This window comes from Anastrepha ludens, chromosome 4, assembly GCF_028408465.1.
Source record: "Anastrepha ludens isolate Willacy chromosome 4, idAnaLude1.1, whole genome shotgun sequence".
In the NCBI taxonomy this organism is placed as follows: domain Eukaryota; kingdom Metazoa; phylum Arthropoda; class Insecta; order Diptera; family Tephritidae; genus Anastrepha; species Anastrepha ludens.
The window spans coordinates 61,441,653-61,465,916 of record NC_071500.1 but is presented as its reverse complement, the minus strand read 5'-3'; positions in this window follow the sequence as shown (position 1 = coordinate 61,465,916).

Genomic DNA, 24,264 nt, shown 5'->3' with positions numbered 1-24,264 from the left:
GGACTCTATGACCAACAAGAACGCTGCTACCTACCGAGGAACGCTCCAGTATTCCCGCTTATAGTGAATCGACCGGCAGCCATCGTTTGCAAAATAGCACTAAAAGTAAATCGAAATAAAAATACCACAAAGAACTGGTCCAAACACCGAGAGTGAAACAGAGCACCTGCTCTCAACATACAAGAGTCCTCGCGTCAACAGACAACACGTCACTCTTGGCAACCGCGAATTTAAAGTGGTGAAGGACTTTGTTTATTTAGGAACCAGTGTAAACAGCCAGAACGACGTCAACCTAGAGATTAAACGAGGGATAACTCTTGCCAACAGGTGATACTTTAGACTCAGTAGGCGGTTGAGAAGTAGAGCCCTCTCACGAAAAACGAAAACAACGCTGTACAAAAGCCTAATCATCCCCGTCTTTTTATATGGCGCAAAAGCTTGGACGATGACGACAACCGATGAGAGAGCAGTGGGGGCGTTCGAGAGAAAAGTTCTACGAAAAATCTTTGGTCCTCTTCACGTAGGCGAGATTGAGTTCCGTATCCGATGGAACAGCGAACTGTATGAGCTTTACTGAGATGTGGACATAGTTCAGCGTACTAAAATACAACGGCTGCGCTTGCTTGGACATGTCTCGAGGATGAACGAAAGTGCTGCGGCACAGCAGTCCTTCGAGAGGGAACCCGAAGAACGACGAGGAATACCTAAACTCGATTATGCCTCATGCGAAGCATAACATGGCAGCGCTCGATGTCACCAACTGGCGCCAGCAAGCGGCGAACCGAGCTAGATAGCGTAATGTTTTAGTTTCGGCCAAAATCCAACATACGGTTGTAGTGGCATCTAAGTAAATAAGGAAGTCCAAAAATGAAAGATTGGCGTCAGGTGTAAGAAAGAGATAGACTGTCAATAAAAATATCAACCCTAATCAAATGTGGACTTTCTCTCAATCTTACGAAGAGAAGAATATAGCAAATTTTGAGTGAAGATTCGAATTTAATATATCCGAATAGATTAGCTAAACTGAAGCGCCAGAATGCAACTAGATTCGACATTGTCGATAATCATTAATTCGGAGTTGATGAATATCAATCCACCATTCAGCGATGGAAAAACATTTAATCTTGCATAGTATTAAAAATTATTATTATTAAAAATTTAATTTAAGTATTGGAGAGATAAATGCGTCGCTCCCGAAACTTCCACGGGACTCTCTTATGCAGAAAATTTCCCGAAGAATTTCGCGATGAGTCTTGGACGTATCAAAAGGAATATACTCTAATCTGGAGTGTTACAAAGGAGTATTTCAAGTCCAAAAATATAGCTGTGCTGGAGTGGCCGCAATTAGTTCAGACCTAAATCTAATGGAGAACCTCTGGAACATTCTCAGCAAGCAAGTTTATAAAGGCAAACGCCAGTTTAATAGCCTATCGACTTTCATTTCCTTCAGACACTCGTAAATTCGATGTCACGACGAATAATTAACGAGGAGTATTCGAGGATATTAATTATGTTTTTATATTTTGTTTTATTAATATATATTAATATTTAATTTAATATTGATATTCCTCTTACGCCCTTGAAAATAATTGAGTTTTTACAATAAAAACTGAAATAAATCCTTTAATATGTTTTATTCTTACGTTTGTTTTCTTGCCTTGTACCGAAAGGTAAAAATATTTAGCCTCTTATTATTATTTTATTGAAAAAAATTTGTATTCAGTATCCCAATAGCTATTTTGCTTAGTGTAGTATGTAGGTATGTGATCGCATCTAGACAAATAAGTATGCATTTCTTTGCATACATTAGGTTTGTACATGTGTATGTATGTAAATATAAAGCTATGCATATTGCAAAATTGAGTATTTTACTGTCAGTGCATGCAGGTATTCTAATACAACTTAACATTCTTAATCTTATTTACGCTTTATGAATTCACAATGTTCTAATCGGCCACCAATTAGAATATTTCAATAAAATAAGTAAGGAAGTGCGGCATTCAGTTCGGACCGAAATTTGTATACCCGGGCACGTTTTAGTAAAAGTCAGTCCTGATTGGAATCAAACAAGCTCGTAGATAATACAAGTTAAAGTTTGTAGCCTCAAATGGACGGACAGAAATTTAGCCATAACTAATACAGCTATGCAAGCTGCGGTTGCTCAATACCAGCATCGCCGTCAGAATTGAGAACGACCTCTCCGAGTCGTTGGATACCAAACGGAGTTTCAGACAGGGTGACTCGATCGTGTGACCTCTTTAACCTGATCTTGGAGAGGCACAACTACCAGCTGGTTTTGGCAGAGGAAGAGGAAGGCCTCCTCTGCGTTGGAAAGATCAGATGGAGAAAGACTTGGCTTCACTTAGTATGTCCAATTGGCGCCGGTTAGCACGAGGAAGAAATGACAGGCGCGCTTTGTTAAATTTGGGCAAAATCGCGTGAGCGTTCATCAATTAAGAAGAAGATCAGTTCAAAAATCGTCAGGAAATGCAAATGAGAACTTAATGCATTAGCGCGCACTACAGATCTCACTCTCATCTGGGCACCTGGTCATAGGGATATAGAAGGAAATGAGAATGCAGATAAACTGGCAAATCAAGGGGCATACTATAATAATTCCGAAGCAGTAGAAATAGGTTATCCCTAAGGAGTGCGCAAAAGGCAGATCGTCTCGCTATTCCAGAAGCAGGCCGTTGACAGATGAACTCACACGGATACCAGCAAACGTGGTTCAATTTTTCACAAATCCAGAACTAACGAGTTGTTAAGAAAGCCACGAGCAGACATATTCAAAATCACGTCAACAATAACCGACCACTGGCCTTTGGAAGAAAGATGGGATGGCCGTACAACGATAGATGTGGAAGCTGAATTCAAGAAGAATCTAAAGAAACAGTCTTTCACTACCTATGTGAGTCCCCAAGAGTGATTAGTTAAGAAGTTTACTGTAGTTAAGAAGTTTAGTGAAAGAGTTTCTAGAGGAAGCAAAGTCACACTTAAAAGGTTTGTAGATATTATTGAATTCTATAAGAGTTCTCGTGATGGGTGCATTTCTGCATACTTGCATTCTTACACAACCAATATGGAAAAAATCTTAATATAAAGGCAAAATAGATCGCCGAGACTGCAGGGACTACAAATTGATAAACCAGCATCTAGAATATGTAGAGGGTATAGAGGCTTGAAATCGAAGGAATTATATGGCAGGCATGAAAAGGCTTCGACATGAAAGATGCGTATTCTATACTAGAACGAACAAATGATGTGTAGAAGAATTTAAGAGTATAAAGACTTGTCAATTCTGGACTGTTGGTTTTGAGTTGAGTTCTTCGCTATAAGACATAAAAACAGCAATGCATATAACTAAAATATGCTTACAATATTACCGATCGTATTGACGTTTTATTTTTGACCTGATGTTGATGGTTTGTCATTTATTTATTCATTTTCTATGAGGTCTTATCATAACCAGAGTTTATATGAATAAAGCTGAAACGATTGAAGCTTTGAAAACTATTTAATATTTGGCAAGCGAGGAAAATAGAGAAAATATAGATTATCTTTTGTAAATGTCAGGCCCTCCGCAATATACACACGTATGAATGATAATCGTTTAAACTGAAAAGAGAACTCTGACCTTACAGAGCCTGCAATTAGTATTGCAAGCTTGACCTTAGATTTTGGGAAAACGTTTCATGTCAAAAAGTGTTTTAAAACAAGAAAACACTCAGTATTTCATTACTTCTAAAGACGCGCCTAGATGTTTTAAAGTAAAACATGTAAAAAGTCAGACTCTTCACTAACAATTATATGTGAAAAATTACATCATTTAAATGCCCACCAAGAGCACATCTAAAGATAACATCTGCCGAACAATTGACTCATGAATGCCCAATAGTTGAGAACGTCAAGGAACCGATATTGAAGGCTGTTTTGCAACAGTTTGCGCTACAGCAGCAATATTCTTAACAGAAGGTCACGTTTTTGGCTTGTTAGTCCTTTTTCTATACTCGACAAACCCCATTTCTCGAACTTTTTTCACCAACCTTTGAATTGTTGGCTCATTCGGACGATTATATCCACCAAAAAATCCCCAATTTTGCCAAATATTCTTACAGATCGACCATTTTCATAATAAGTTTCAAACATTTTAACGCTTTGTTCTATCGTATTTGACAAACGTCAAAGGTGAGCTGAAAAAAAGTTCCCGTCTAGAAATTATTTAGGACTGGCAACTAGGCGTCACTTTTGGAAAACCCTTTATTTATTTTTTACCCCAGGACACCATACCCTTGCGCCATTAAGGAATTCGTGGCCATAGAGATTTCTGCCACCAGCAGCAGCTAAGAAATCTCTGGTCGGAACCATTTCTTCCAACGGCTACAATTTTTAAAGTCAATCAGAATGTATCATAATAAATCTTTGATGAGTAATTTGTCGTAATTTGTCAACCAGCCCAGTCATAGGTATATGGCAGAATACCGCCTCGTTCCTCCCATTCTAAATTGCCGTTATTAATGTTCAAAAGACTCTCATATTATGGTTAGTTACACTTTGACTTTTCAACATTGATATATTTGATACCTAATCTCATTTATTATTTATGGCGTGTTCAATGTGAAGAGACATTTCAAGTAATAGATTATTTAATTTGTATATAAATCAAAATACGATACAAAAAGGCAGACTGAAACCGATTTGATTTAACTACACACATTTGTGTGATTATTTTCTATTTGTTGTGCATTCGCCAAACTGCAATTTTCATTATTTATTACCTCAGAAAAATCTACGAGGAACACAAAAAGAGGCAAAATAAAGCAAATAAAATCGGCAATAGCGGTAATAGCGGTAAAGTAATGATGATCATCTGTATGGGTGAATGGGTGAGCAATCGAGGGTGTGAGCTGCTTAACCCCCACAGCGTGTGAGCAACAATAGCTAAGTGGCGTAGATTTAAGGGTTAAACACATATATTAACACAATCAAGTAAGAGTTGGAAAGCACAGATCCACAGACACACAGTACATCAGTTACATGCATACATATGTATGTATGTATGTGTTTAGATATGAATAGCTTTTCAATATAAGAATGCATACATTTTTATATTTGCTCATAACTTTATAGCATAACACATGTACAGCAGGTATGTATGTGGTAGTAGTGGTAGTATGTAGATGTACATATGTATGTATATGCGCTTATTTATGAGTGGTTATGGTGATTGCAAAATTATGAACTTGGCAGTGGCTGAAAACGCATCATCAAATCAAGCTAACGGCGGGTGGTTTCTAATGGGGAGGCGAAAAATACGTATATAAAAATTCATGCGGCGTGCATAATGCATATATTTATAATGAAAAGCGTTGTATATATTCACATAAAGCCGTGTGGATAGCTGTAATAAATACAGTGAGGAGCACCGAAAATCGTACATCTATTTTTTTAATACTTACTGTTTCTGTTAATTTATTATGTCGTAACAGCAGAGGGGTTAAGTAATGCAATAATTTTTGACTATTTTGTTCCATTGATTGGAGGTCAAATTGCTGCAATAATTTCTTGTTAGTCATGACAGGGACTACAAAAAATTTAGGAATTATGAGTTGTGTTAGTCGTGTCTGAGAAGTCATGATCTTTGTTTAATTACCAGAATGCAATCATTTTATTACGATCACAAAATTAATACCACTTGTAGTCTTTTGAATTCTTCTGAAGCGGTTTGCTACTGTAATCTTGCACTTCACTTGACATAATCTCAGCTAAAGTTTCAACATTCGTTGCTAACATGTTTCTAGTTTTCAAGAACGAAGTGCGCGTTAGTCCCGATTCACGCAGGGAAACATTTGGAAGGGAAAGATTTTATTTGTGGAAGAAGGACGAACGTGAATGAGAAAGGGCTTTTTCCAGCATACTGGCAACCCGCTATGGGCTTTATATTCGTATTGTCAAACTTAAGGGGGAACGCCACTGTGAAAATTAAAAAAAAAAACGATTTTCTTGAGCTGTAGGAATCATCGGCTTATATTTCTTCAAAGACGAGACTGACGCCAATGTAACAGAGAATGGCGAACGCTATCGCGCTATGATAAACTACCTTTTTAAGCCGGAAATCGGAAATCGAAGCCGGTAATCCCCACAACATTTGGTCCCAACAAGACACCGCTACTTGCCAAACGATAGATGTACGGCGTCGTCGTTTCGGTGAGCAATTTATCTAACGTTTCGGACCAGTGGATTGTCCTCCAAGACCGTGTGATATCACACCTTTGCACTCTTGCTTGTGAATGTATGTAAAATCTAAATGCTTTGTGGATAAACAAACTTGGATTGAGGTATTGGAAGCCAACATTAATTACTACAGTTATTCACGAGAAGTCTTTCAAAATTGGTATTTACGGATGGCCGATTTACGGCGCAGTTGCCGCCAACATTCGATGGATTATCTTTAAAAAATAAATGTCAGTAATGGTTCGGCCGCCGTAGCCGAATGGGTTCGTGCGGAGAATGTGGACATGAATCTCGATGAAACACCAAAATTAAGAAAAATATTTTTCTAATAGCGGTCGCCCCTCGGCAGACAATGGCAAACCTCCGAGTGTATTTCTGCATGAAAAAGCTCCTCATAAAAATATCTGCCATTCGGGGTCGGCGTGAAACTGTAGGTCCCTCCATTTGTGGAACAACATTAAGACGCACGGCACAAATAGGAAGGGGAGCTCGGTCAAACACCCAAAAAGGGTGTACGCGCAAATTTTATATCTATAAACAAACGAACAGAATACAATTTGAAAACATATAAAATTGTCTAAGCGATTTTCTTTGAAGCCCACTGTATGTGTGTGTATGTTTTTTGGCGAATGTTCAACTGGAGTTTATTGCCACTGGTGGAGGTAAAGTTCGTCAGTTGGCAGACTCTTTTGCTGCTGCTAGCTGTTGAATCCTAGACTGGTTGACTGTCTGTCTGCATCGTTTCGTGGTTGACGAGTGTCAATTTAGAAATTTAACACAGATTTGATTCACCGCCTACGTATTTGCCGTATATGCTGGATCACTGTACACCCACGCTAGGTTCGAGCGGACCTTTTTCCACTCATATTCCCTCAAGGGATGAGTGGACAGGGTGTAACATTTGGCGGCATGGCATGGCAAACATGTTCACGGGTGGTTCGAAGTTGGACGGAAGGGTTGGTGGAGGAGTATTCTGTAAGGAGCTTCCCATCAAACTCAAATTCAGGCTTCCGGACCACTGTAGTGCTTTCCAAGCGGAGGTATCCGCAAATAAGGAATCAATGGATGAGGGAAACTGATGAGCTGGCTACACAGGCAACTTTGGAGACGGTTTCGTCCCGAAATGAGAGGATTATTGTTCCCTTAAGAACCTGTGGTCTGCTCCTGGAAAGATGGGCCTCGAGTCAACTCAGCGAGCGCTGGGCTAGTGCGCAAACGTGCAAGGTCTCGAGATCCTTCTGGCCACGGGTAGATCGGGAACGCTCGAGGGAATTCCTAAGGCTAACAAAGCCCCAGCTCTCGAATTTGGTGGGTATCCTTATGTTTAACGTTTGCTACAAGTAATTTCATTTACATACAAAGTTAACATTTTCTGTTATGTAAATAAAAAAAAAAAAATTTTATTTAAAGATGTTTTCCTGATTTCTAAAAACATGTTCCACCAACTTTACTGCTGTCTTTTACAAATAACTTTGAAAATGGTTCTTAAATTAGATATTGGTCGAATAAACTTTGTGGATACGCACATAATTACCGTTATCATTACAGTTCGTCAAACAAAACAAAAAAAGAGCGCGCCTGTTAAGTCTACAAGTCATTCAGACGGCGTTGGGTTCGAATGGTCTAAAATAACTCATTAGAAAAAATTTTACATACAATTTTGGACAAAAATGCCTGGGCAGACGCATCTCCTAAATGGTGGGTTGTTTTCACTAGAACCATAGAAGTTAATTTTCTTCGCAGTGGACGAGAGTTGCCTATTTTGCGCCCAATAATGAAAACACAGGAAAATAATAATGAAAATGTCCTTATTGTTTTAAAAATATTCTCTTTGGATGTCAATATATAAGTACTTCTGCATTTGTTTGAACCAATTTAGAAAGCACTTTTGCCACTCAGAAGTGAATACCTCCAAAACAACCTGTTTAACGACTTCAACAACTTCTTCAGGCGTCGGAAAATGTTGAGCTCGCTTTCTATTTTTGGTGTTAGAGAACAAAAAAAATCATTAGGCTCATGTTGGGCTGAAAGACGGATGACACATTAATTAGATTTTTGGAGTGCTCAAAAACTCTCTTCTGTTGGCTAATACATGAGCGTTGGCATTGGTGACAGTTGATTAATCTTCCGCGGTTATTTGTTCTTGATTCTCCAAAAACTTCTAGCAAAGAAATGGTTGTGTATCACTCAGAACTGACCGTTTTAAGTTTATCTAGAAGTATAGCTGCGATATGACCATGTTTGCTCAACAATCAGGCGATCATTTGCTTTGGGGTAGAGTATTGGAGCTCGTTGTACCAGCGTTTCAGAGTGGGTAAGTGTGGTGATTGAACGCCAATAGTCGAAGTAAGCTAATTGTAGCGAAAATTTTTACGAGTTAATTCCTTCCTTTGGAAATGACATGGATGAATGAGTTTTTAAACTCTCTGAAAAAAGAGTAAATAAAGCTTGTAAGTGAAAACATTATATGTAAGTTTGTGTTCAAAAATACCAAGCTTTTTGATAAAAATATCGAATTACACGTGGTGTTGTAAAGTCTCCGTACTGGGTGCTGTGTGCATTCAAGTCCCTGCAAAAATGCGACTACTGCAGCTTTTCATATCTTTCTATGGAATGGCTGTTCTCTCTTGTTTGAGCATGTCATAAAAAGAGATGAATTGTAGCCGAATGGGTATAAAGTCCAGGATAATAGAATACAAAGTTGCGCCTTCCGAATTCGCTGGGTCGTCAGGCTACATGAATAAACACACGAAAAAGAGAAATTACTTAATTGTGAAAAGAAACAGCAATTGAAGCTACCAAAGAAATTATACACACCTTCTTGCCACAACGTCTTCCGCATAAAAACGCAAAAGAGCTGCATTTTTATAATTCATGTTTTCACAATTTAACACACGGATTTTCATTTTCATTTGTTTTTTTTTTTTTGTTTAAATCTCACAAATAACAATATTACGAAGCTCTTTACTGAATTTTCACAAACATGTAATTGGAGAGCGGTCTGACGTCAGATTTGTCATAATCGCGAAAAATTACGGTAACTGTTATGGGAAGACGCCACCTTCAGTATTTATTTCGCCTTGGTATAAAGTCAGGCTAGTCGTTCTCGAAATTTGAAATTTATATCTATGGCGTACTTACTTGTACTGTTAGCATCACAATAACCAGTGTGTGAATTACACCACTTCTTGTCTCACATTTGTCGTCTTGAGTTCAAACCTTAACGCAGACAAACAAATTTATTGCTTATTATTTTCGTTCTAAATAGTTTTTAAATTTTTATTTATTTTTTTCTTCAAATATTGCAAGATTGTATTTGATTCGAAAAATTCACTTGCCGGAGAGCGGACTTGAACCAGTGCAATCGAAATATCAGGCTGTGTAGCCTTCACGTTGTACTATTGTACTCTGGTGTGAGTGGAGGGCTTTTTTACGTTTTCATCAGAGCCTTCTTACTTTCAAACTTCGAAATTGTTGAATTAATCCCAATTGCACCCCATGGAGACTAATCGCAGAATACTCTTTTTACAGATGAGCCGCATATTTTTTACAGGGATGTGTGCATAACATACATTTGCATATGTGTGTGTGAAATATATGGGCCGCCCGCCGTTCAATTATGCCAATGTCACTGTTGTCATTGTCGTCAAGCTGTGATTATTACATCTATGAAGTTCGGCCATAAAAATGTTTTGACATGCACTCGAAAATTAAATTATTGAAAATTTAATTAAACAAATAGCAGTTTGAATCAGCAATTATTGAATTAATTACTTTTTTTTCTAAGCAAGACGATCTTTCTATTGACAATGAAAAAACACTAAAATGGATATAGGAAAATACACATTTCAGTGTCTTGATGTGATGTAAACATAATACAGTAAAACATAATAATCAATTTATCACTACAAAATTTAACAAAATCTTTAATACATATAATGCTTTTATGCGCGTGAGTATCAAAATAACCAAGATAAAGTATTATATGAATCTCCTCTTAGGTATCCGTTAATTAGTTCAAGTGCAAATTTACCTACAGCTGAAAGCCAACTGTGTAAGGTTTCATTAGGATCGTAAAATAAGCGTATGACTTAATAAATGATGGTATTAAAACAGCGCGCATTTTCTCATTAATATTCTCCATGTAAGCGGCCTTAACTGGTTAATATTAATTTGCAAAAGAGAAGCTAGTGAGTTCCCTTTACCAATTTACTGCGCCAACCCAGGCGTGCACACAATGGGGGAGCATGACTTGAGGTTCAAAGCACGACAAAAAAATAAAAATATTGATAAAATATGTTACTCTACAAATATAAAATAGCGCCGGCCAAAACATGGAAATTATGCTGTTTACCTTTGTGTTCTCGCACCAATGACTAGTAATGGTTGTAAAACTTCTAAGAAATAATGCCTAGTTGAATATAAAAATTATACAGGAATACTAAGAAGCCAGCTTTGTTTGAGAAAAACGAATCCTTACGAACTCTGAAACAGTAAGTCTTGAAGCTCGTTGTCGTATATCACTGTATATTCGCTTAGTTGAAACCAAAAACTTTTACCCGATAACACTTCGCTAGCCAATAATTTTAAGGTGACAGATACCTGTCATGTCACGGCCATATTTTCCCTGCTTTTCATTAAAATTATTTAAAGTGAAGAAGTCAATATATTTTTTTCAAAATTGGCATACAGTTTATTTATACATTAAAATAATATAATTTTGTTTTTATTTTAATCATTTAAAATGGCGGATGTACACTCAGCTCTTCCACGAAGGTCGCAGCGGGGCTTCTCAATCGGCGAGCATTGTAGCACCGGCGTCAGTGACCTGAATACAAAAAACCAAAAAATTTTTTTTTATTAATGTTATAAATTCTATATAAGTAAAAAAAATAGAAAAAAAATGCTTAAAAACGAATTTTGGGGCGAGTTTTCCTACAATTTTTGATTCGAAAAAATTATTTGTTCGAAAAATTTTCAAAAAATTGTAAATTCATATAGAAAGTAAAATCATAAAAAAGATGTGTGCGAAATTTCAGGAGATCGGTCAATAACTTATAATAAGTTATCGGGTACGCCAATTCGAAAAATAAAGTTTTGAAAAAAACGCGTCTAAAGTTTGAATAAAGGGTGGTAAGTTTCAAGGGACCATGTTGATTTTGAATAAAATTTAATTTTTTTAAAAAATTATTGTCATTTCTCTTTATTATTATAATACTAGTATGGCTCAATTACGTATACAACAAAATAACGGTCAAATGACCGCCGCAGCCTCGGCGGCACACCTCCATCCAAAGGTCAAATTTTCGATGACGCTGAGGCATAATTGAGGTTCTATGCCGTTAATGTGCCGAATTAGCTCATCCTTTAGATCTTGACTTTTTGCTGGCTTATCGACGTACACCTTTTCATTTAAATAACCCCAAAGAAAGAAGTCCAACGATATCGTTGACGTTTAGGTGTGGTTCAAATTCAACATCGGCCCTTGAAATTTAACCACCCTCTACATGAAAATTCTACCTCTCCCAACGCTCGAACGCAAAGAATAGAGTCGTCACGGTTGACGATATAAAATATAAGAAATACTTCAATTTACGTTCTAAATTTTTTTTTTTAATATACTTATTCTTAAAGGATTATATTAATATTTTATAAAAAAAAAAATTGTTTCGAAATTTTGCAGGTATCTGTCCCCTTAAGGCAAATTTAAAAAAATTCATATTTTTTATAATGAAGAAGGGAGGAGGTTGGAGCCGGAATTAAATATTTGGCATAATGGTAAAATATTTTGCATTATACTCTAAAGTCCGAGGAATGGCCAAAATCCGTTTTCAAAGCCATCGAACTGTAGCAAAAATATACACTGGCGATCATCTATAATTCACTAACTATTCTAGCAACTCTTCCCATAACTTGTGAAAATTGAAGGAAAAGTAACATATACAAGTATGCAAAATAGTTTGAAGATAAAATTTCAAGAATTCACACCATTGAAGCACACCGAAGCCCGCAAGTTTTGTAAATTACCTATTTTTAGCTATTATATAAATGGCGGAATGATAATCCACAAAAGGTCAGGATATATTTTTTTCGTAATACAATTCGTCGGACACCTTTTTTAATTACATTATTTTAAGCATTAATAAACTAAAAATCAGTAAATAATCAATCTTAAACAAAATTGGGATATTCATAATCCAAAACATATACATGCAGTTATATAAAGTGCAATGTAAGCTATACGATAGCAAATTTTTCAATCACTAGTTTATCGCAAGAAGTGGCAATTTTTATTTTCAATTACTTTAGCCTTTGGTGCCTGTTCTTTTGAACTTCACATGTAGTGCACTGCGCATTTATACAGCCCTGTAGATTCTTACGGAATTCACGTCATTGATGGTGAGACTAGTCACTAGTACGGAGCCAGTGAATTCAGGAATAATGGTTGAGGGTTCGTCACATTTCTGTTGGTGCACCTATTTGTTGGCAGCCAAAGTGATGACGCCCTTCACTTTGCGACCATCTAGTCCATCTTCATAAAATTCCTCCCTCCTCTAGCCTTGAAGGTGGTAGTGGTGCATCTTTAATTCAACAGAGGAAGAGCAAGACCTCCTCTGCGTTGAAAAGGAGGAGAAGAACTTAGCTTCACTTGGAGTGTTCAACTGGTTAAACTCGGTCAAACTCCCGTAAGCGGTTATCATGCAAATCGAAAGGAAGAAGTTGTAAACTCAAATTCCAATGGTAAAAAGAATTAAAAAAAAAAATTGTATTATTTATTTTAATGTAATTTGGATTTAATTGGTTTTCTAAAAAAAAATTTTTATTATAAATTCCTTTTCCTAGAACATTAAGAGGATTTTGTACACAACTCCTCCCGAAAGAAATCCTCGCTGCGCACCTGACTTAACCTCTTCATATCTTTAACTATGAAACATAATTACATAGTAATTCTACTCTTGTTTGGGAGGACGAATGTGTAAAATATAATTAATGTACATACCTATGTATGTATGTATGCCTGAAAAATTTCAATACCAGTTGGCACATAGCGCAATTTACTTTCAAGGCTGCAACCCTCTATAGTAGTAGTAGTATTTATTGCAAATAAAAGTAAAATATACAAAATTTTGATAACTACTTGTTCTAGTATTAAGAAGAAATATTTACAATAATTTAAAGCCAATGGCATGAGCCGTCTGTCGATCATTTTTCGTGCAAAACAATTATCCGGTGTTCGGTTTTTAGAACCAGTAAAACACGTTTCTTAAGTAATTTTTGTATCTAAAGGCATATTTAACATAACGTAAAAGTTTATCCCTTTACGACGACATAGACATAGCGCAGCGAATAAAGATCCAGCGGCTTCGTTGGCTGGGTCATGTCGTCCGAATGGATACAAACGCTCCGGCTTTGAAAGTATTCGATGCGGTACCAGCTGGTGGTAGCAGAGGAAGAGGAAGGCCTCCTCTGCGTTGGAAAGATCAGTTGGAGAAGGACTTGGCTTCACTTGGTGTGTCCAATTGGCGCCGGTTAGCACGAGAAAGAAACGACTGGCGCGCTTTGTTAATCTCGGCCAAAATCGCGTAAGCGGTTATCGCGCCAATTAAGAAGAAGAAGAAAAGTTTATCCCAACGATTATTTCCTCTATTGAAAATCTCAATCAGTTGTGTAACATTTACGGTAAAATTTCTTAATATTCGGCAGCGCGCAAGAAAATGAGCTATGTTTTCAAGCTCGCTTAAATTACACATTGGGCAAGTTTTATTTTCTGTGTCAAATCTGTTTTGTTTTTTTTAATTCCCATGTCAGCTCTAGCCCTCATTATCCACTACCGTCTATATGCTCTTAATGAAACCTCGCGTTTAACACCAGACCTGCTTGAACTGCATTTTAGCAATTTCCGGAAGCTTCTGTTTAAGCTTTCATGGACCAAAATGAAATGTATTCCAGTCTAACTTTTCGTAAAGCACTTCCATAGGCGAAATAGAAGCTAAGTGCAAATTTTTCAATGGGATATAGCACAAGGCAAAATTCAGGCGCCCTTTTTTCATAACCATCTTGAAGCGGAATAAGCAAACTTCAAAAATTCTTTTTCTGGAAAATCAATATAAGCCAGAAAATATCATTGACCGAATTCCTCAGGAACTAGCTTATAAATGAATATCACAAACCCATTATCTCTTTAGAGCTATGCAAGAGAAGGAACACTTTGAAGTAACTAGCAACATTGCTCTTAGCAGTATGCCTAGCTTTGAAGGGGCAGCACAACCACCAGCAATGCAATAACAACATCCTGCCCCAGCCTAGCGGAGATTAAGGATGCAATTAAGCAGGTGGAGCTCAACAAAACTGCGGGCGAAGATGGCGTACAGCCTGAACTAATGATTACCGACCCGCAAATATCAGCGGAAATTCTTCATTCCCACATCACCACCGTCTGGAGCAAAAGGACAAAAAGGATCATCGTGAAGCTGCCCAAGAAAGGCGCCCCTGCATGACTGCGGCAACTGGCGAAGAATAACCCTAAATAACACCATCTTCAAAATTGCAGCCGCGATCGTACAGAGCAGGCTCAAAGATATCGAACGCAAACAGGTTTTCGCCCTCACCGAATCTGTGTTGACCAAGTCAACACACTTCGGATTATAGTAGAAAAATCAGTTGAGTGGCGCTCCCTGCTCTGCATGCTGTTCGTAGACTTTCAGAAGGCAATCTACACTATCAAACGAGACGCAATATGGCTGGCACTGAGTAGAAAAGGGATTCTCGCTAAAAGCCCTCTACGAGAACTCCGAACTGGCAGTGCTTCACAAAGGCGATATCAGCGATCCATTCACTACCAACGCAGGCGTAAAGCAGACTCTGCAGAAAGTGGCGATGACCTATCAAACGTTTAGAAAACCACCAGATAGCATCACGAGAATGACATTGAACTGGAATCCGCAAGGGAGGAGAAGTCGTGATCGACCAAAAAACTCTTGTAGAAGGTCGATGTTGCGCGACATCAGTAGTTGCCTTGCTCAAAAAGTGTTGTAGTGTAATTACCGGTCATCTTCGTCTAGCTCATCTAACGGTAGGCCCAGGAAACTTGCAGTTTCAACAGGTTGGGTCCAGAGGGAGAGGGGTGTTAGATGAGTGGGTTTGATTAGGCATGTGGAAAGGTCGTTAGTGTCGTGCGAGATGCCTTCAGCTGCTACAGTATTCAGAACGTAATTGTGCCAAATTGGACCAGGGGGGTTGTGGATCAGAGAGGGAGTTGTGTTGCATTTGTGGGCTCCTTACCTTTGAGGTTTGATTAGTGACGGCAGTTTGAAGTGCCGGCACATTCGACAATGAAGCCGGTGAGGCAGGGGCCGCCTGGTGGCGGGAGCAACACGTGGCCACATACCTGTGTGTCTTAAGGCCTGAGCAGGTCTTAAGATGGCACCACCCGTTGCACTTATTGCACCTAACCGAGGTAGAATTCGGGTGAAACCGTTTGTGGCATATGCAGCAATAGAATACTAGGGTTGGGTTCGATACCAGCCCTGAAGAGAAGTATTTGGAGCAAACATGCTATGTACGATCGCTCCTGTGACGATAGATTGGGGTGGGGTACACTAGGCAGAGCCAGTTTACTGGGCCGGCAGCCTTTGGTCGGGAAAACCCCAAGTCATAGCGGTGACATAGAACCGGCTGCCATGGGAATGTAAGAGTTTTATTATTGGTGCTTAGTTGTGTGTTACAGCGCTGCAAAATAAATGTAAAACAAAAAATTGCGATAGATTCTACAGTACCACTACGACCAAGGTGAAAAATCGGAGCAATCAGCCCGAAAAAAACGGAAACTTACGGACTCAATATAGTATTTAATGTAACATCAAAGTAGTAGTTCCAATGTTTCCGTTCTGGTAATATGAACGACGAAGATAAGGCACGTTCTGGTAGGTCAATCGCCAAAAATGGCATGGAAATCTTGGAAGTTGAGGAGCCGATGCACTATGCTATTACTCATTGCATTTCTTAAGCTTTGAAAATCAGCTATTGGATCGAATGGCGCCGAAGATTTTTTGCTGAAGCGTAGCGATCCATTTTTGTAGCGGATGATAATAGGCGATGAAAAATGGTTCACATACATTGAAAAATCACCGCCGCGAAATTTCGTTATCAAATCGCCGATACCTTGTTCAAAACCCGGATTAACGAACAAAAGGGATTTTCTGTTTGTTTGATGCGATTGAAAGGGAATCACAGAGGATAGTTCTAATGAACTTCCTCCAAAGGGTTAAACATACAACTCAGACCTATCCAAATGGCCAATTTTTGGCAAGCGATCGACCAAAAGCGGTCAGAATTGAAAAAAGACTGGTGTATTTACTGTAAACAAAATATCTTTAACGACGCACCGAAATCTGCGATAGCTTCGACGTGAGGTTCTATGTATGCAGTTCAGAAATGGCGCTAAGTGTTTATTGCCTTTTCAAGCATTTCCGCGCTTTTTTGATGGTACAAAACGAAGATTTGTGGAAATGAGCTGGCCAATTTTTCTACTAAAATTACTTCAAAATTTTTTGAAATCGAACTAAAGTTATAGAAGCCAAATTCGCATATCAAATTAAATTGGCTAATCGTCGAGCCAAAGTGAGTACCTGCTCACAACTTTTTACTTGACCTATATATACAGACATACGAGTATGTATTCCATATGAGGCTAAAAACGTCTATGTAGGAGGCAGACATTGTAGTGTTGAGTTCTATGAATGACTTAAGACCGTCAAGCCACCCCATCAGCATTGAAAGGTTCAAGTGGATTCTTGGTTAAGCTTTGCGAAGGGTTAGCCTTATTTCATCTTCGAGACAAAACAACTGTTTTATGTTTTGATGGAGCCAATCAAGAAGCATACCATAATAAGATATTTAACTTAAAAAAATGTTATAAAATGGGTTTCAAAAGAAAATCTTGAAAAGAATTTTATTTTGTTGTGTCACTTAAGTCAACAACCTAATAACGGGTAACTTATGTCATACTTCTCGTTTGAAGCCACGAAAATTAAATAAAGAATACAGATAAATATCCTGCATTCGTAGGTTTATTGCGCACAATAGCATACAAAACGAAGTACTTCAACCACAACCAAGAAAAGTCAGTCGAAAAGCCTTAGTAAAACGTGAGTCCAACGGTTGAATGGGCGATTAACGGAGGAAGCAGGAAGCATCAACAGAAATAAAAGTCAGAGAGACACAACGACTGTTTAAGGTTAAATGTACATACATTCACATGTCTGTATGTATGAATGTATGTGTGTAATGTACAGAAAAATCTATGTGTAGTTATAAATGTACGCTGACAGCCCTCAACAGCAGACGGCGACAGTCAGTCAGCCAGTTTGTCGTAGACGAACAACAAATAAAAATAAAAATAAGAATAAAAACACAAATACAAATACTTAGCACGACAATCAGCCACGAAACTCACTCCTCACTTACCTTCTTGGCGCGTGAATCTACAGACTTGGCGCAGCCTTGTCGAATGTTGAACTGAAAATTTCTTCCGGTTTCCGTTTTTGACGACTTTACCATTGTCGTTGTCGCCACCACCGCCACCGCCGCTCTCTTGTGTGTACATGCATAAATATGTATGTGGATAATCTCACAACTGTACGCTTCGTTGGTATTTTTTGTATATTTATTCATTTATTTTTTCTTCATTTATTTAAATGTATGAGGATTTGCTCCTTTGAGTTGAACTGAAACCAGTTTAAAAGTACTAATATTTCAGATTTTTTTCTTTATTCATTTTTTTTTTCTATTTTTTATCGCTCTTTTCTCCCTTCTCAATGACTTTTTGTATGGGGCCAGAGTGTATGAGTATTGCAGCGGAAATTCATATGAATCAAGTACGACTTATATGCACATAGGTATGTATATATGTACGTATGTATATGTACATGCATATGTGTTTATGTGATTATGGGCTTGGTATGTTTGATATTTTCATGGCACCGACTAGCGTAGTAGCAGCAGTAGAGAAGTAGAAGCAGAAGCGAGGGTTATGTCAGAGTTCTTTAAACATCCTAAACATTAGCTTCCTGGTAATACTTTATTCCTGGTGCATACATATACAGGGTGTGTGGTTCGTTGAGTGACTGTCACTACTGATCGGTGTAGTTGCAAATAAATTAAGGCTATTTTGATGAGACCTTAAAAAAATTCATGATAAACAACAACTTAAAAGATTTCACTAAACCAGCTTCATATTGACAGCTGGAAGCTCACCATATGTGCATCGGTATATTTATTTTATTTATTTACTTAATGATTCCATTTGTGGAACAACGTCAAGACGCAGACCACAAATAGGTGGAGCAGCTCGGTCAAACACCCAAAAAGGGTGTACGCGCCAATTATATGTGTATATATTATATATTAGGGCGGGTCGATTTAAAAATCGCTCATTGCTCTGTGAAAATCGTATTCTAGGGATCAAAATAAGAAACTTTGCCGAAGGAACCATACCTCTAAATTCTGATATCCTCCAATTTGGGTCGAACGAAAAATCCCACTTTGACCCATTTAGAGTGCTCCAATCGAGTCCAAATGTATGACCGACCCCCACTAACTTTGGACAGCCGATCCACCCATGCCAGTGGCAAACCCCCTGGAACTCCCCTGGGGGGTTCCCCATACAACCATTTCAAAAAATCACCATTTTTGGCCTTTACATGAGAAAAGAAACTAAAAAGTTCGACCCAAATTGGGCGACAACAGTTTCAGCAAAGTTTCTTATTTTGATCCCTAGAATATGATTTTCACAGAGCAATTTTCAATCCCAACACAGCAAGGCTAAATATTATATGTAATTATCAATGCCAGACGCAGCAGGTTACAATTTTCATGACAAAGTTTACATAGATATAATATTTGGGGCTACAAAGAAAAACGCATAAAGTTAACATTTGAAGAAATGAGAAAAGTTACTTACGAATTACTATTATCCGTCTTAGTGCTAATACTCGTTCGCATCAAAATGTGTCCATGCAACTTATAGATACTAAATTTTGTGAAGTCGAGTCAAATGCACCAAGAATTGTCTTTCTGAAGTTTGTGTTTTGTATCTAGCAGCGAGAAGTTTAGAGTTTCTCACTGACCACGTAGAAATTATTCTGAGGGCGAGGTACCTTGAAACTTTCGAGTAGTAGATTTTATGAAAAAGGAAGAGGGATCTTAACTGAAAAAGCTTATCCACATATATGGAGTTGTTGGTGTCAGCAAGATGAGAAATGTGCCTTGACCCCGAAAACATAACGGGTGATATTATTAAATAGTACATAAAACAGTACTCGATTATCTGCTGAGTTCATGAGGTTATTTGCGTTACTTTGTTTGGTACCCATATTCTGAGCTTCTTTTTTCATCCGGTCTTAGGCAGAGAGTTTTAAACGAATTATTATTGGCTGACTGTTACAGTGTCAGTACCATGAATCTTACTCTCATTTTTACCTGCTTGTTTTGCATTTTCACCTTTAAAAAAACCTCTAAAATATGTCGTATTTTCTGTTTGCTGGCGTCCATTTTTGCCAAATGCCGAGTCAGGAGTAGTCCCAAACTGCAGGCATTTGTATCTTTCTAAAGTCATCTGGGATGCTAATTTCTTGATCATCATTCTCAATTCCTTTTGTTCCGAATAAAACATAAGGCTTCCTATATTCGGGAGCATATTCAGGATGTCATCATTACCCTCCTGCAATCCCCGAATCAGTCCTAGGATATAAACAATCATTGTTTTACAACAACTGAACTCGGGAAACATTCCATCAATATTGTTTTAGAAGCTATCCTACCAAATAATAGATAAAAAATAATGGGTTTCAAATAAAATTGTTTATAACTATGAAGTCAAAATGATTTCATTAGTCGCAGAATAAAAAATTGTATAGCTAAATTCATACATATTTTTATATATACCTATGAAACTTTTTTCAATTTCAACCGTTTATTAACAAAAATGGTTACAAATTTAATCGCGCCAAAAAAATCGGCCGTCTTTAGCCGCAAGCCAATCATCGAGCCATTTTTTGGCTTCTTCGGGAGAATTGAAGCGCTGCTCGGAAAGTGCGTGGCCCATCGATGCAAACAAATGATAATCGGAAGGCGCCAAGTCTGGTGAGTAAGCCGCATGCACCAGCGGTTCCCAATCGTACGTCTCCATCAGTTCCCGGGTTGCTCTTGTTCGATGTGGCGGTGCATTGTCATCAAGAAAAATTACTTTGTGACGCCGATCGGCATATTCTGGGCGTTGTCGGTGTAAAGCGCTGTTCAAATCGGCCAATTGTCGTTGGTAGCGTGCACCGTCAACTGTTTCTCCTGGTTTTAATAGCTCATACCAAATCATACCACGCTGATCCCAGAAAACACACAGCATTGCCTTGCGGCCGAGGCGATTTGGTTTGGCCGTTGTTTTTGGCTTGTGGCCGGGCGGACCATACGATCGTTTACGCTTGGGATTGGAGAAATACACCCATTTTTCATCACCCGTAACGATTCGTAGCAAAAAAGACTTCCTATTGAACCGGGAGAGCAGCATTTCACAAGTGGTTTTTCGATGTCCGCAAATCGTAGTTTGGAGGCGCGAAATTCGACATTTTTAAGAGCGACAAAAATGCATTGTTGTATGAAACGTAACAAACAATGAACTGAATATTGTTGACAGATGACAGACGAAAACACCAAGACATTTGGGAAGGTTTAAAAATACTCCTAGCGACATCTATGGGCTAATAGCTGAAAGTCTCAGTACCTTAATATTCAAATATCTGATAAAGCAACTGAAAATATGTTGAGAGCCCGACGCAAAAATCTGAAAACATAGAAGTCTTCTGACATATAAGGGAATTTTTCAGTCTCCATTTCATATGCTTCGTAAAAAATCGCACATATTGAAATTCCCTGGATTCTTGGCAAATTGCACCGGGTATTTTGGGACTTAAAAAAGGTGCAGGTCCCGGAATCGTCATTTTTTTTATATACCTTCTACTCAAATATGAACGAGACGTTATCAATAAAACGGTCCGCGGATGACATATGGCAAAAATAAATTTTTTGTTTTTTGGTAGGACTGTTATAAGCTTACATTGCAAATTTCAGCGTGATACGTCACATAGTTTGTCAGTAGCACAGAACTGTAAACAAGTCAAGCTCGAGTGTGTTCTTTGAATTTAACGATGGAAATTCAAGTTGAACAAAGAATTTGTTTGAAATTTTGTCATTCCAACAAAATTTCGGCTTCAGACGCCTTAAAAATGTTGCAGACAACCTATGGGGACTCTGTTCTATCGCGTGCACCTGTTTTCCAGTGGTACAAATCGTTCAAAGAGGGCCGTACATCGGTTGAAAACTTGCCTCATGAACGTCGGCCAGCAATATCAGTAAACGACGAAAACATCGGAAAGGTGAAGGAAATTGTGGTTGAAAATCGCACAAATCGCAAAATCGGTTAACGCTGAATATTATTTAGACGTTTTAAAGCGTTTGCGCGAGAACATTCGTCTTAAAAGGGAGGAGTTGTGGGACAACAAGTCATGGTTCTTACATCACGATAATGCACCAGCTCACACATCACGTCTTGTTCGCGATTATTTGAACAAAAATAATGTTAATATCGTTCCGCAAGCACCGTATTCACCTGATATGGCTCCATGTGACTTTTTCCTGTTTCCCAAGCTCAAGTTGCCGCTCCGTGGAAAACATTTTGAGACAATTGAAGTCATAAAAGAGAATTTGAAGAACACACTCGAGCTTGACTTGTTTACAGTAGCACAGAAAACAAACTATGTGACATATCACGCTGAAATTTGCCACGTAAGCTTATAACAGTCCTACCAAAAAACAAAAAATTTATTTTTGCCATATGTCATCCGCGGACCATTTTATTGATAACGTCTCGTTCATATTTGAGTAGAAGTAGTATTCAAAAATATATAATTGTTGTAATTGGAGCCCACTCTTCTGTCAGAATTTAAGTTGTTCCACAAATGGAGGGGCCTACAATTTTAAGCCGACTCCGAACGGCAAATTTTTTTTTTTATGAAGAGCATTTTTCATCGCAGAAGTACACTCGGAGGTTTCCCATTATCTGTCGAGGGGTGACCGCTATTAGAAAAATCTTTTTCTCATTCATTTTTTGCTGTTGCATAGAGAACCTAAACACTCTCGAATGGTAGTCATGCACCAACCCATTCGGCTACGACGGCCGCCTTTATATACGTATTGGGTGGAGTAAAAGAGTCCGAATACTTTCTTAGATTGGTTTTTGGTGAAACTATTCGTGTGTTACGCCATTCCAAAATGTAAGTAAAAAAAAACGTACCACTGCGACAAAGGTGAAAAGTCGAAGCAAGCACCAAAAAGCTGTGTGATCTTTGTGAACCGAATATAATATCGAAGGCAATAGCAAAGCTACGTATCTAATGCTTCCGTCCCAATCGATATGTACGTCGAAGGCGAGGCCAATCTCCAAAACTGTTGCTGAAATTATGGAAATCGTCGAGTCGGACCAATATTTTACCTATTAATCCATTGTTCAGGAATTGAAAATTAGTCAGAAAACTGTCTGGAAGAAGAACAAAATTCACTTTCTGAATTTCTATTATTAAATTATTTGATACCATATATCAGATCAGAAACTTAGGATGTGTTCTTTTGCAAGATGGCTTGAAATAGTTTGGATGATGAATAATTAGAGAGATGCTCCATTTGTTCGCTACTTTTTTCTCAGTTGTAAGCACTTACTGATGGATCTTCGTACGTCCATTCAACTGGAATGTCCTTGTTTCCAGATATGTTTATATAATTATGTACATTTGTACGCTCTATTAGCCTTATAGAAATTGTCACCCTTTATTTTAATGCTTTTTCGCTACTTCTGTTGTGTACTCCTACTTTATGGCTGGCTTTATGAGCATACCTATGAGCATATTCAACAAACAGAAGGACGAAAAGGAAAATAAAGCAAGAAAATGCGGAAATATTTATGTATATAAGATATACATATGTATGTATGTATATTAAGCGCACTATGCACTATGCAATCGGTTCGTCAAATCGGGCAAAAATTCATGTGTTCGTTTTAATAAGCCGTTTAAGGAGTTACTTACGTCCAGAATTTTCAAAAAAATGCAAAAAAATGGCGCGGAAGCGCTAGTTCAATTCAGGATCCAAAAAACTGGAACGAACAAAATTTTCATAGATGAAATTCATGACGAAAAGTTGAAAATTTAAAAATAGTACCTTTTAACAAAATATTTGGTGGGAAATATTATGCAGATAATCCAACTGAAATATTGTCAGTCTCGAAACCTCTCCAGGAAAACGCCCATTTACGCAAATATGACCAGAAAATTTAAACTAACACACATAAAGTTTTAAGAGCTTTTCTTGTTAAGTACTTTTTTGATTTTTACAACCTCCATAACGTCTAAGAAAAATATCAAAAATGTTTCAAGTCCATTGTCGCCGGTTTGAGCAGGAATTTGTCCATGTACAAAATTTGAGCGAATTGGAAGAGAATGTTGCAGTAACTCGTTACTTTTAGTACGAAATGTTTGCCTCCTATGTATCTTTACCCACATACTCATGCTCCCACTACCAAGAACACAGACTTTCCAACTAAATCTCTTCTTACCTCTCCTTCGCATATTCTCACATCTCTTCTTCAAGTTTCTTAATTTGATCCTTATTAACTAATCTTTTAACGTATGGATGCCTGGTCTGGTGGGAAGCTCTTTCGAAGGGCTATAATATCACTAAACTGGGGAGGGTGCAAAGGACTGCATGCATTGGCATCACCGGAACATGTAAAACTTGCCCCAGTGCTGCCCTGGATGTCCTTTTGCACTTACTTCCCATCGACTTTTCCGTTATTTCCTTCGCAGCTCAAAGTGCAATCAGGTTAAAGGAGATTGGCCTCTGGAGACAATCTCTCAAGGGACATGGTAGCATTTTCGAGCAGTTAACACCGTATTTCTCCGATCTTCCAACTGATCTCTCTATCCG